Below are 14,167 nucleotides of genomic sequence, written 5' to 3'. Positions count from 1 at the left end.
TGCAGGCCGCTTGGAAACACAGACTTTCAAGAAGGGATGGATGCAACCACAGTCGCTGAGAACTGCTAAGTGGGAGGTAGGAGACAATGGGGCAGGGTAAACAGAGGACGGGTAGAGAGAATGAGGGTGGGGGGAGGTCCCACTCTTTCTCTGCTGATGACTCTGCTCCTCTTGCCAGTGCTACATAATGAGTATCCGTTTCTGCCGATCAGGAGTTCGGGAAGAACACTGTTAGGTACTTCACTCTTGAGTTCTTCCATGTCACTGAGGACAGACACTGGTTGGGGTTTTCATTATCTCCTCGGGGCAGAATTTCCAAGATGGTCCTCTCATGGTTGTCTGTTGGGAGCAGCTGTCACCTCATGTACAGAGCCTCTTTAGCACAGTCATTTGAGGGTACTGAGACTTCTTACTTGGCTTCTGGCTTCATTCCAAGGGCACTAGGCAGAAGTTGCCCAGCTTTTCTGGCCTAGATTCAGAAATCACACAATGTCGCTTGTATGCAGTCTCTAGGAGGAAGCAGTCATAGCCCTGTCAGTCAGATACAGCAGGATAGGAAAGAGACTCCACTTCTTGATGGGAGAGCGTGAGATGGTAGACGTTTGCACGGATTATAACACATTAGTGATTAACTCTGAGATATCAATAATGCTTTGGCACTGCATTATGGGAAGAAAGAAAAGCCCTTCTCCTTGTAAGCATTTAACCAACAGTGAGTCCAGATCGAAATTCTCTACTTCATGTTCCCTGTATCTTCCACCCTCTGTCTTCCTGTTGTATACGAGTCTGAATCTGTGCCTGCCTGAAGGTTCTGTCTGTCCCTGTGTGTCTGCCTGTGTGTGTCTGCCCCTAACAATGGATTTACTGAACATCATAGAAAGCATCACATGGGATAGGAAAGGAGTACTTTACAGGAATCTTTAACAGAGTTTTACAAGGGATTTAAGTCACTGACTCCAAAGATCCCAACTAACCAGATAACAAACATCATTGTTTATCAACCTATACCCATAAACGGTTTCTTCCAACATTTATGTTAGATTTGGGCATGTTTTCTACCTTTATGTTAGAATTAGGAAGTTGCTTTCAACTTCTGTATTTGCTGTTTTTAGTAAATGATACACATACATTATCTGGGTCAGGAGCATGGAAGAGTACATAACTTAAGATCATAGCTGTGCATTAGCTCAGGTTGTAAAAGTTGTCTACATGGGGAATCCAAGGCAAGGAAAGTTGATTGTTATGGTGTTCTCTCATAAGCAGGTTAAACAGTTTGAGTACACAGTAGGCTAGCAGTCTTAAATGTTACTGTGACCTCAAGATGTATTATTAAATCTTGCTATGCGATCCAGCAAAAGTTCCCGTCTGTTGGAATGTAAGAGATATTTTCGGAATATTGCATCAACACAGACATTTTTAGCCCATCTTTGGGAAACACAATATGACACAGCTCCCAGATGACCTATTCCCATCTGACCTTTTATTTCCTTTTCAGTTTTTTTTTTAAATATACAACAGTCTACAAGGTGTCTCCCTTGGATGTCTTCTCAACTCAAATTCAGTTCCAAAATACAATTCATCACAACAACTCATTCCCGGTACTCTTATTATTTGAAGATGTGATTACTTGACAAAAGAGACAAGACAAACCTTTTATCATTGAGTTTCCCTTTCCAAAAATGATAATGAACTTTTCTTTTCTTTTTTTTCCATTCTTCTATGGGCTCGTGGCCTCCCTTCATCTGCGGCCATCACCCAGTCAGCCCCAAATCCTGCGTTTCACTTTCTTACCTCTGGACCATTCCTCATGGAAGTCCATTCTTCTAACTTTCCTCTCCTGGGTCTCCTGGGAAGTGAACTCTGAAATGCAGTTTCGAATGCAGTTTCTTAAGGAGTAACTTTGAGATCTACAGAAGGAAAGGAAAAGAACTCGAATCAGGAAGAAACGGTGAAGTTGCAATATAGGCCCCATCACAAACTCAGCCCATCCCTTGGTCCCCTTCAGAGGTGCCCCAGGATGAGAAGACCAAGATGGCTGAGTCTTTGTGCTTTTGCCTTGCTCAACCTTGAGCTTGGTCACTGTGGAGGATGATGGGTAACTATCCGCTCTCAGGCGCCAGAGCCATAAGTCTTCCCTTCAACCAGTCTTCAGCAGACGCCATTCAGTGTCTCTGATGTGACCTCCTCTCTAATTTTTATCATTATTAGTACTAGCGGTAGTAGTAGTTGGGTACGTATGCATGCATCCATGAATGATGTGTGTGAGCGCAGTGCCACGGCACATGTGTGGGGGGTCAGAGGACAACTTTTAGGATCAGTTCTTTCCTTCCGTGACCAGTTCCAGAGATCAAATCCAGGTGCCTGGTGTAGCAAACACTTTTGCCTGCTGGGTCGTCTCACCAGCCCAACCCTACCCTACCCTTGGATTGTTTTTAATGAATATTATCTTGTTTTCCTCCCATCTTCAGCTAGGTTATGAGCTGTTTCCACATGATAGTCAGCCCAGGAGGATGAACACACATATTCATAGTGAGGGCTTAGGATATGTGCTGGATCAAGACAGGGAATGGGGCTTGGAAGGGATGGCCGTCATGTTTGAACTGTGCCTGAGGCCTGACTCCACCTTTCCTTCCCCAGCACCCAGTCAGGATCCTTTGTGGTCTAACAGGTTGCTGTGAGTGTTTAACTAATTAGTAGCTATAAAGTGTTGCCCAAATGCCAGGTATAATTATGGTGAGTAATTATTTGGGCCCAGAAGGGAAGCATTCCAGCTGTTATGGAGTGAAGGAATAATAAAAGATAGTGTGTTCTCTTGGGCCTGTGGAAGCAGGACCTGTTTTCCTGCCCTCTCAGGTTCGGGCCCTGAATGCAGGCCTTACAAACAGGGCACTCCAGCCTGTATTTGTCACATGTTTTTCCTTTTCTTTATAGATCCGTTGTTGTTTGGGAGAGAGGAAAGGGATTCTTGAGCACACTGCCTCGATCGACATTCCTGGGGACCTGCCCTCTTTGGGGTCCCAAGGGGTGGCTCTTGCCACTCCACAGTGTCTGATATTTAATAATAGCCTCCACCATCATAATAACACATTAGAAATAAAGCACTCTGGAGCTCCCTAAATGGAAATTTTTACGTGGTTTTTTTATATTTAGAGTTCTGTTTCTCCCTCTGGGCAAATTTTATAAATAACCATTGGGAATGCTGAACAGAATTCAATTTCCATATTGATTCCGTTTCTCTTTCCATGTAAGAAACACCAAGAAATTTTACATCTGTGACCTTTCTCCCTGAAGGCTTAGAATTAGATAATGTAAATAGGGAAGGAAAGTTGAGGAGATCATGTAAACAATGTTTTGTTTAGACAAATGTGAACACACACACACACACACACACACAATTTCAACACAAGATGCTGAGCCTAGGGCCTCACATATCCCAGCCAAGTACTCCACTACCCAACTACACAGCCACCCTCCCTTCCTCCATGTTATATCTGGAGATAAATCCAGATTCATCTCAATATCATTACTTATCACGGTAAAAGGTGTAAGCTATAGTATTCAGCATCAACGGAACACTTACTGTGTGTCCAGCATAATTTTAAGCTTGTTTGTGTTATCTCGAGCACATCTTACTTTAGCCCCGTAGCTTTTATTGCTAACGCATTTTATAGAGTAAACACAGGGATTAAGTACTTTATCCCCAAGTATCAGTCTGGGTCCAGAGTCACGATTCCTAATGGCTCTTTGCTATAAGGTAAAGCACACTAGAGCATGTGGGGCATCTTACTTCTCTAAAGGAAAGCCAGGCAGGATAAGGATCCAATAAGGATACCCTTTGTGTCAGTTATCTGGAACCTGAGAGAACACTTTTACCCTCTTTAGGAGGTACTCCAAAGTTTCTTGACAAAAAATTTTCTTTTTTTAAATCTAATATTTAAGATTGAGCCGAGAGCCTTGTGCATGCTGGGCATGTGCCGCCGCTGGCTCCCAGTCTCTTGGTGGAGCTTTTCTACGCCTGCGGTCTCTGAGCTTGGCCCAGGAGTCAGAGCTAAGTCCCAACCCGCTGAATGAAATTGGAGTCCATGTTCATTGTCTGTCCTCACTCAGAGATGACTTTTGGCAAACGAGCTCTCCCAGGAAGGAAGATGTACTTCTCCTCCCGTGTGTGCCCTACTCCCCACTGGTTTAGAGAAAACCTAATACCCACCACACACTCCTAGAGCATTCTGGACGTTTCCTTCAGAGCCCTTGCTGCATTTGTCCAGTATCTCCCGGCCTCACCAGACGGCAAAGCTTCAGTGGGGGCGACATCTGAGTCTGCAGCATCCCAGGACCTCACACAATGCATAGCACAGGGCAAGCCCAAAATAGCTGCTGGAGAAGTAAAGAATATCACATATGGCACCCTTTGGTCATGCTGGTAAAATATTGCCACAAGCTACTAAATAAATCCACTTTTCTGAAACTTTATATATTCAGTTAAAATTTCATATAAAGGTTTTTCAATGTGCAATCTTAACAATATTCGAACTAAGAGTAAAGACTAACTTTCCATCATGGTTAAGAATTGGTCAGGTTGGTTCTTACCCTCCAGCTTGTATCCCTTGCTGCATGGTGGTTGTCAAGTGTTGGAACCTTGGTGTGTTCATTTTCCTTTGGGCAAAGGGGGCTAACTCCATGGTCAAAGCAATGATAAAAAATGAAATAAGTCAACCCAAGCCTTCAGAACTAGATCTAGTGTGCGGGAATTTCCCATATGTCTTGGCAATTACTATCAGCTTGGTCTGATAGCACCCTGATAGATTGACCTTGATCTGGTATAGATTTCTGTTTTTCCTGCGAACAGCATAGGAAAGCAAAGGAAGGCCAAGTGTGATGGCACCTAGGTTCTATATCTCTGCCGTACACTTTCCTCAAGAGGTCACAGAGAGTCTTCCCAGTTCCCACCCCCAAGCGTCATTCTTTCAGTGTAGTGTGGCCTCTTGGGAAGCATAGACTTCCTGGTCTTCTGAGGCCTCTGGGGAAATGCCTGCTTGATTGGCTTCCTGGTTCCATTATATGCTCCAGAAAAAATCCTTCTGATTCAGTTAAACTGACTACACAAATGCCAGTGAAACCCAATTAATAAAAACTCAGGATCAGAAATTGGGGTTCCACCTGAAAAGCAAAGCAGCCAGCCACTGACTCTTACTTCGACCTCAGTCTGAAATAGCTATCCTGCCTCCTGGAATCTCAGAATGAGATTTTGTCTGAGAGCTCTCTCCCCTGTATTATAATCCTCTCTAGGGCTGGGACTAAACGTATGCACCACTGGGATTAGAGGCATGCACCACCCGATTTCTATGGCAACTAGTGTGTGTGTTTCCATAACTTGGTCTGTAAGGCTGACCAGTGGGGCTGTTTTACTTTCAGATCTTCAGGCAGGCTTTATTTATTACGATACAATTGAAATGCCACTACAGGCCAGGTCCCACAGCAAGTCATTGAGACCCTGCAGCCGTTAGTTCCTCTCTCCTCTACCTCACCCTCATCCCTGCCTTCATCTGAATATTAGGGTTCTTCCCATAGGTCTCCACAGTATGGTCACCACCTTACTTAACTTTCCAAAGTTTGTCACTGTTATCTCAAAAGACCAAAGACTGCATAATATTTACTTCCCTGGGTATAGCAATGCTAACTCAAGTCACAGTAAAAAGCCAGACTCTTTGGTGCATGCCTGTCTTCCTTAGGGCATGAGGACAGGAAGATCAGGAGTTCATGTCCAGCCTAGGCTAAATAAACAAACAAACAAACAAACAAAAAACAAAAAAACTCTGTCTCAATCAATACCACCACCAAAGAATGAAGTGAGGTTGGTACCTTCCTTTTACAGACAAAACTGAAGGAGAAGAGAGGTTGAGAAAATGTGTCCAGGGTCACTCAGCAGAGTCAGGATTTGAACCAGCCTCTGGACTGCCCCTTAATCATCATACTAGACTGCTTTTGAAGGACGTTCTCCCACTCCTACTCCCCGAGGAAACTCTCCTTTAGATCCCTCACAGCACCAAATGAAAGGCTAATGGAGAGATCTACAAAGATGTGGTGTACCAGCTTAGGCAAGCATGGTACGGCTTGAGTCAGCTCTGCAAGTGAGATGCACAGGGCTTCATGCTGGAAGGAGTTTCTGTGTGTGTATGTGCATGTGTGTTATGTAATATACATATCCATGTGGGTATGGGCACTTGTGTGCACATGTGGAAGCCATAAGTCAATATGAGTTGTCAAGCTTATTTTTTGAGACAGAATGTCTGTCCTAGTTAGTTTTGGTTGTTAACTGAACACAATCCAGGGTCATCTGAGAAGGAAAGCCTTGGCTGAGATATTCCCTAGGTCAGCTTGGCTTGTGGTTATGCCTAAGAAGATAGTCTTGATTGTGAATGGATGTAGAAGGGCCCAGCCCACTGTGGACAGCGCCATTTCCTGGGAAGGTGGTGTTAGGCTGAGTAAGAAGCCTAGCTAAGCGTGAACCTGTTAGCTAGCAAACTAGCCAGCATCATCCTCCAATGGTCTCTGCTGTACTTCCTTGGCTGGTCAGATGTCATGCTACGAAAAACAGGTTCCTGCCTTGACTTCCCTCATTGGTGTACTATTGACCCTAGTGTAAGCCAAATAAACCCTTCTCTCCATAAGTTTCTTTTTTTTTTTTAAGATTTATTTATTTATTTATTTATTATGTACACAACATTCCTTCCATGTATGCTTGCATGCCAGAAGAGGGCACCAGATCTCATCATAGATGGTTATGAGCCACCATGTGGTTGCTGGGAATTGAACTCAGGACCTCTGGAAGAGCAGTCAGTGCTCTTAACCTCTGAGCCATCTCTCCAGCCCTCCATAAGTTTCTTAAGGTCAGAGTGACTTATCATAGCAATTGATGGGAAACAACCTGGAGCTCCTTGATCCCCCTAGGCTGGCTGGCTCATGACCTCCAGGGACCCACCGAATATCTACTCTCCCCACACACACTCCCACTACCCTTACAGACACGCTGCTCTGAGTGACTGACGTTTACCTGGGCTCCGGGGCTCCAGACTCAGCTTCTCATGTTTGCACTGCAAGCACTTTGCTGATCCCACCATCTCCCCAGCCCCTAAATGGAGTTTTGATATACTAACCATGGAAAGTTAAATGGGAAGAAGAATAGCCTATGCCTTGTGTGGTTGTTTTGAACAATAAGTTAAAGACCAGCACATAAATGCTTGATTCTTTTTCTCTGCTTGATTTTGGCTTTGTATCTCTTCTTTCACATCCTCAAGATGCGGAATTGGCAGAGATTTTGAAGAGAACACCCAGGATTGGGGGATGGGAAGGTCCGGTGTAAATGCCGCTGCCTTTTCCCTCCTGTGCAATCACAATAGAAGAATTTTCTTCTTTACGGTCTCACTTTCCTCATCTCTACAATTAGTATAAAATACTTTCACTCCCTATGAAAGAGCCCTGTACATTCTTAATTGAAATCACACTATATATGGAAATTAAAGGCCTCTCCTATTCTGTTACCAAGACTAGTCATAGTCTTGGAAAGCTTTCAGACTTACAGAATCTATAAGAACACTATAAGGTCCTTTAATGAGTCTTCTAGACCTTTTGGTTTTCAAGATTTCTTTATCAAGACAAATCTGTCAAGAAGAGAGGCCCCAAAGTGGGTGTTGCACATGTGTTTGGGGAAACGGAAGCATCAGAGAAATGACTGCAGAAGTCAAAGATCTAAAAGGCCGTCTTGAAGGTAGACAGTTAAACTTCTGAGTGATGCCCTGGGCAAGAACCAGGACTTCCCGTAGATGTGCCTGCGACAGATTCAGTATCCAGTAAAAAGCAAGAGTATTCTTTTGAAGACAGCACCAGAAAATTAAAACAACTACTCGGAGAGAAAAAGAGGAAATCGAGAAGGAACTTCAGATCGTTTTAAGGGGTTGGTCAGAGGAACTAGTAAGGCAACAGGTGGTGGAGCAATTTGTTGACTTGGCTTGAGAAAGGCTTATTCTCTCTAGCAAGGCTCCAGGCCAGGAGAGAGGGAAGAGGAGGAGCTTGTGTGTGAGGAGGTAAAAATGAGGAAAGCAGGAGGTGGGCTAAGAACTGCGGCCTGGTTTGACTGAATGTAACCAGTGTGTAGAGCTGCAGTGTTGTCGCTGGCTGCTTCAGGCCCCAGAGCCTAGAGGTGCACACAGTCCACTTACTCAGTTAACTCAGCAAACATTTACAGGCCTGAGAGTGAATTCCCCGCAGTGGACCCACGTGGGATTGCCGGCTTTGGCGAGCCTCCTTGCCTAGCGACCAGCAGAGGGCAGAAGAGACACGCAGATGCCGAACGCTGCACAGCCCACTGCCTAGCTTCCCCGCGGGGGAAACTGGGTCACTTGGTCCTGCCAAGCGCCAGCATTGCCGGGGTGGACACACTGGGGTTCACCACAGGCACAGTGAGACCTCCCACACCATTTGCCAAGGCTACGGAAGTATTCTTGCTTTTGAGCTTACAGAAGTCACCCCCATTTATAGAAGGCGGGATGAGACAGACAACAGGACTTGGTTTATTAGGTTTATTTTTCTTGAAGCAGCTCGCTGGCGCACTTGTTTGGTTTTTAAGACAAGTTCTCACTATGTGCTCCAAGCTGGTCTGGAACTCATGGTCCTCCTGCCTCAAAACGCTGGAATGTACAGGAAGGAGGACACCACTGCATGTGGGATGGCTCAGGGTTGGGATAAAAAAAAGCTAGAGAGCATTCTTCCAGTAAACAATTAAGTAGTAGGTCACCGGGCAGGCCTCAGGCTGGGTTTTAGAGCACAGGGGAGGCCAGACCCTACAAAGCACTGATGGATGGAGCAGATTGCCTCAAGAGAGTTTACGGAAGCGGTCAGGGCTCTCTCTAGGCTGGGAGGAAACTTCCATTTGGAGTTTGGGGGAGGGCTAAGTGAATAGGTGAGTGCCAGATCACATTTCTTAATGGTTAGGAGGCAGACTTGGAGTCAGATTGGCTTCTTCTCTTAGTCTTGCCAACCAGATGCCGTGGAACCTTGAGCCAGTCATTTTCCGACCTCATTTGTCTCTTCTGTAAGCTGGTAGGGCCACTCTAAAGACGAAGCAGAAGAAAGGCCCATTGTGTCAGGGTGTGGCTGGGTCTCCTCCCCTTCCGCCCTCCCTGGTGGGACATCAGGTACTGCACTCACATCTGTGGCTGGTACCTCTGGAGCAGGACAGGAAGGAGGGATACCCACTAGGCTATTAGTCCTTCGAGTGATCTCATCCTGCAGGAGAACTGCTAACGTGGAGCCAGGGGACTCCTCTCCATCCGAGCACATAGCAGCCTGCTGCAAAGAGACGTAGGGGGTTTGGGGTGACTATGTCTCTGGCCCTTAAAGCATGAGACCTTCGAGGGCTGAGAAATTAGTAAATGAGAGTGGTCTGGAATGAGAGGGGACTTGGAGATGGAATGGGACTCTGGGTCTTCTTATGGACTCTGTGATAGTTAGTAGGGCCATCCAAATGCTAGTCAAGGATTGGTTGATATGAGTGAGCCTGGAAGACATTATGTTAAGGGAACTATGCCAGGCACAGAGGGTCAAATACTGCGTGCTTTCATGTGAGGAAGCTAAAAAGTTGATCTCCTTGAAGATGAGAGTAGAATAGTAGTTACCAGAGGCTGGGGGCGTGGGGAGAGGATAAGAAAGGGTTGGCTAGTGGGTAGTAGTATGCAGGAGGAAAACGTTCTAATGTTCTATAATTACAGTAGTGAGAATATAATTTATAATAATTTATTGTGTATTTCAAAATAGCTAAGAGGAAGGATTTTGAATGTTTCCAACCTAAAGAAGTGATAAATGTTTGAGGTGACAGATATGCTAATTACCTTAATCCAATCGATAAACATTTTATACTTGTATTGCAAGTGTCACATTATACCTCATAAATATGTAGAGCTATTTTGAGTTTTTTTTTTTTTTTCAAAAGAACCAACTTGTGAGTGTTTTCTCCATTAAGGCCCGGCAGCAAGAACTGTGCTGTCCTTTCCACTTCAGCAGAGGGAAGTCAGGCATGGCTGCGTCTACATAAAAAGGCTAAGCACAGTGCTCCATACTTATTACTTGGTAATGAGGCAAGAATCCTGGAGAACTAATTGGAATTCTTAGCTTTACTGATTAAAAAAAAAATGAAAGCAAGGCTCAGAGAACCATGTGGCCAGGGAACCACTATTCCCATCCTTTTCCATTGCCTTTAGGGTCTTTCTCTGTGACCATTTGGACATTTGGCTGGATCTCTCCAATGCTTAGGCATCTCTGCCTTTGGGACAAGCTCTTCATGAAATCCTCACATTGGACTCGGGTCAGTGCTTGTGTAACTCCACCTTAGAAGTAAGACAGCTGGAATTCTTCCAGTCAGACCAGCTCTGGGTACACTGTGTACTCTAAGACCGATAGGTCCTGCATTGGGTGCGTGATGCTGGGGACATGATCTACTAAACAACAGTCACCAGATTTAGAATCCCAGCACCGCTGTGTGGGTTGTGAGACCTGACACAAGGTGTTCAAGCTTCAGGTATCAGTGTCTTCATCTGATGGAGACAATAGTAGTATTTACTTTATGAATTTTTGTTTTTCCAGTTTCTCTTAACCTGCTGGTTCTCAGCCTTCCTAGTGCCGGGACCCTTTAATACCATTTCTCCTGCTGTGGTGACTCCCAACCACGAAATCATTTTTATTACTATGGTTATGAATCAATGTAAATATTTGATAAGCAGGGTATTTGATATGTGGCCCCCATGAAAGGGTTGTTTGACCCTAAGGCTCATGGCCCATAGGTTGAGAACAACTGTCTTAATCTGAAGTTAGAAGGAAGTATATAACTGTTTGGCTTTCTCTTTTTCTTGGAAAAGTCAAACAGCAGGATCCAAAAGGTAAGAGGTTGGAAGACAGTCTCTATATTTTTCTAGTGCAAGCACTGGGAGCTATTGATTAGAACAAATAATTCAAAAGCTGGGAAGCAGGGCCTGGCAGGCCTGTGCTCTCCTATTGTGACCATATCCTAACCACTGAGCTTCCTAGTGCGTTAGAGTCCTCTATGGACAAGCAGAGCTTGTCCTTAAAGGTCCTGCGCCCTCTACCTACTGAGACTCAGTTACTGGGCTGGCCTCTTATTTTCTGGGATTTGACCCAGGCCTCATATTGCCACAGCCGCTGAAGAGGGAGCACTTTGATGGTGTTCTGGCCTGCTTCCCAGAGGCGGTCACCAGGCCCCAGGGAAGCCCCTGGTTTACTCGTGTGAATGCTGCAAAGGGCCAGGCAACAGGAACTTTGGCCTTTTGGCATGTGCTTCCAGCCAAAGCTTTTCAAGGAAAGATGAGGACGAACAGTAAGGTTGGCAAAACAGTGAAAAATAACCCAGAGCTTGCTTTCTGTGGCCTTGCTCTGAAATCTCCAGCCTCAGTCACCTGGGAAATGATGAATCCCTGAAAAGAAACAATGGTCTGGGAAGTTTCCCATTTGAAATGGCCTTGGCAAGGAATGAGTCCCACTAGGGTGTAGGGGTAGAATACAGCACAGAAAAGCAAGTATGGATGGGAGCAGGTACCCTGTGACGGATTCAGTCAGCCAATAAGCAGTGACTCAGTATCAGGTGTGATGGCCTTGGGTGACAGCTGTGGGGGTGTCATCGGGGAATTCAGGCAAAGCTTGCTAGGATTACTCGGGCTCCATGAAACATGGTGTGGTTTGGAATCTAAATACGAAGTAGGTAAGAGTGGGAAAGACTCAATCTCAGAGGGCTGCAAGGGCTCCCGGGAGGTGTCCTGGAGCTGTGCACTGTCAGCCAGGGGTGGGTGGTTTATCCCCACTGGGTAGGGAGCTGTCACAAATCCCCGATTCTGACTCTGCAAAGTATATATAAATGTCGTTGACTTATTGAATCGAATGACCTCTCTGCGACCAGCAGGGACTGGTGTGATTATGATCTTCCTTGCTTTCAGACAGAAGACCAAGAATGAACCATCAGTACACACCCAGAGTCACCCAGCTGCTGAAGCTTGGAGCTGAGGCCCATTCCCAACCGGAACACACCCATTCCCATTGGTAATGCACTCATTCCAAGAGAGCGCTAACCCCTATGTCTTTCAATAGCCTCATAGCAAAGACGGACAACACCCCAACCCCACCCATGCAAAAGATTCTGGCAGAAATGTAAACACATTTAGGGAAAACCAGATGTTTTGGTTGTTCATAGGATTGCCGGACAAGTGGCCAGTGGCCCTAGTGTCACCCACAGACTCCTCTTGTACATTTCAGACTGACACTTGATGTCTACATTTATGCTTGGTCACTCCAGGACATCTTGGTGACTTACAAAGAAGCGAAATGCTGGCCTTGCTTAGGCAGGCGGAGGGACAGCACTGAAACCCTGGTAAAGCCTTTCGTCCTTCCAATCAGATCACCTTGAGGAAGTTTTTAAATCTTCTGGGTCTGGACGTGCACATTTCTTAAAACAATGACAATCAACCACATCAAACAAAGCATACAAGTTTGCTCTGAGAACTGAGTGACTTAACCCAAATACAGTCACATACCTGTGAGAGGAGATTCAATATGCTATTTTTTATGGCATAAAATGTGGAACTTCACTGCAAAAATTTATGAGAATAATATCTGAACATTTACAATATGCTGATTGCTCTCAGTTTCTTAATTTTATATATGCTCTCACCTAACAAAAATACTCCTACAAAGCAGGTAGTATATATCCCCCATTTTTCAGATCAAGAAACTAAGGCTCTGAAAAGTTAGGCTATCATTCAAGATTAAGGTACTCAAAGCTCAAGCGCCTGGTCCATGCACAGCTTCAAGGACTTGAACCTGACCTGAGTGTCCAGGGAATGAGGAAAAGACTAACAGAGACAGACACACATAAGAACAGGGATTGGACAGGTAAGCTCAGTATGTTTATTATACAGAATTGAACTTTGAGGTGGGGCTTTTGCATACAGCTGAACAAGGAGGCAGTATTATTATATACAGATAAACAATGAGACAGAATTTATGATATACAGCTGGATGAAGGAGGAAGGTTTAGCTAGTCTTGGTAGGTGTGGTCTTTGTAGGGGAACAGTCTTCAGGCCTTTGGCGGTGAAGACACACACTCTCAGCACCCATGGATGAACCAAAGAAAGGCTTTCTCACTTCCTCTGAGCCTCCTTCCTGGGGGAGGGCTTTCCCACTCCTCTGAGGGTCTGAGGCTCTCGGGTCCTAGACAAGGCAATGCCCACATTCATTCAGTATTTCACTCATGCAAGGCTTTCTTCATCCCTGCACTCATGAGCTGAACGTCTAAAATGCCCTAATTCTTGCTTTCCTATGATAACTGCAGGAGCTTACCCAGAAACGAGCTTCTAAGCCATCCTCGGTTTATTTGCTTGTTTTGTGAGGCAGGATCTTTTCTAGGCTGACCTCAAACTCACCATTCCTCTGCCTTAGCATCAAGTTCTGGGGTGGCAAGCATGGCCCGATTCTGTTTGGAATACGTCAGTCTTCTGCAGGGAGCTTTGCGTTCCCTGCGTTACTAGTTAACATATCTCCTAAGAACACGGTGGTTACACTTTTCACTTTCGTTTTTCATGCATTACCTCTGTGTGTCTATTTCCTATGCGATGCAGATGCTCTTTCGGGGGCATGTACAGAATCTTATTCTAATTCTCTTTATTTTCTTTCCTTGAAACTGTCACTGCAGGGCATTGCAAACAGTGGACTCCTGGTAAATGCCTGTTGATCTGAGGTGTGTGTGACGCAGAGTGAGCTGAGCACAAAGACCAGGTTGAAACGCCTGTTTCCCTTGACTCCAGGCAAGTGACTTAATCCTTGTCCTTCAGCATACTCACTGGGCAATGGGATGACAATATGTACCACCATGGGATTGTTCTGAGGAAATAAATGAAATGGAAAAACGCAGGCACAGCATTTACACAGTCCCTGGCACCCATCATATATTCAGTCAACAGTGAGTTTTCTAGGACTTGTTTGCATACTTGATGGCCACAGTGAGGAAAATAGGAGGTACCCTGGGAGACTTGGAGACTCGGGGACACTACTCAAGACCAGCGTAGTGAGTGTCCTGGGGAATGGTGGAACAGAGGTACACAAAAATGAAGGA

General features: G+C 45.2%; 1 long non-coding RNA gene across 1 annotated transcript; it reads left to right on the top strand.

Moving 5' to 3' along the window:
- Positions 1-10,159: 10,159 nt before the first annotated feature.
- Positions 10,160-13,965, top strand: LOC125406406 (uncharacterized). Its single transcript, XR_007233894.3, has 3 exons — positions 10,160-10,357; positions 11,997-12,099; positions 13,748-13,965. It is a non-coding gene; the product is annotated as an uncharacterized LOC125406406 (long non-coding RNA).
- Positions 13,966-14,167: the final 202 nt, after the last annotated feature.

This window comes from Myodes glareolus, chromosome 17, assembly GCF_982192425.1.
Source record: "Myodes glareolus chromosome 17, mMyoGla1.1, whole genome shotgun sequence".
Classification (NCBI taxonomy): Eukaryota; Metazoa; Chordata; class Mammalia; order Rodentia; family Cricetidae; genus Myodes; species Myodes glareolus.
The sequence above is the reverse complement of the archived record's forward strand: the minus strand, read 5'-3'. Positions and strand labels throughout refer to the sequence as shown.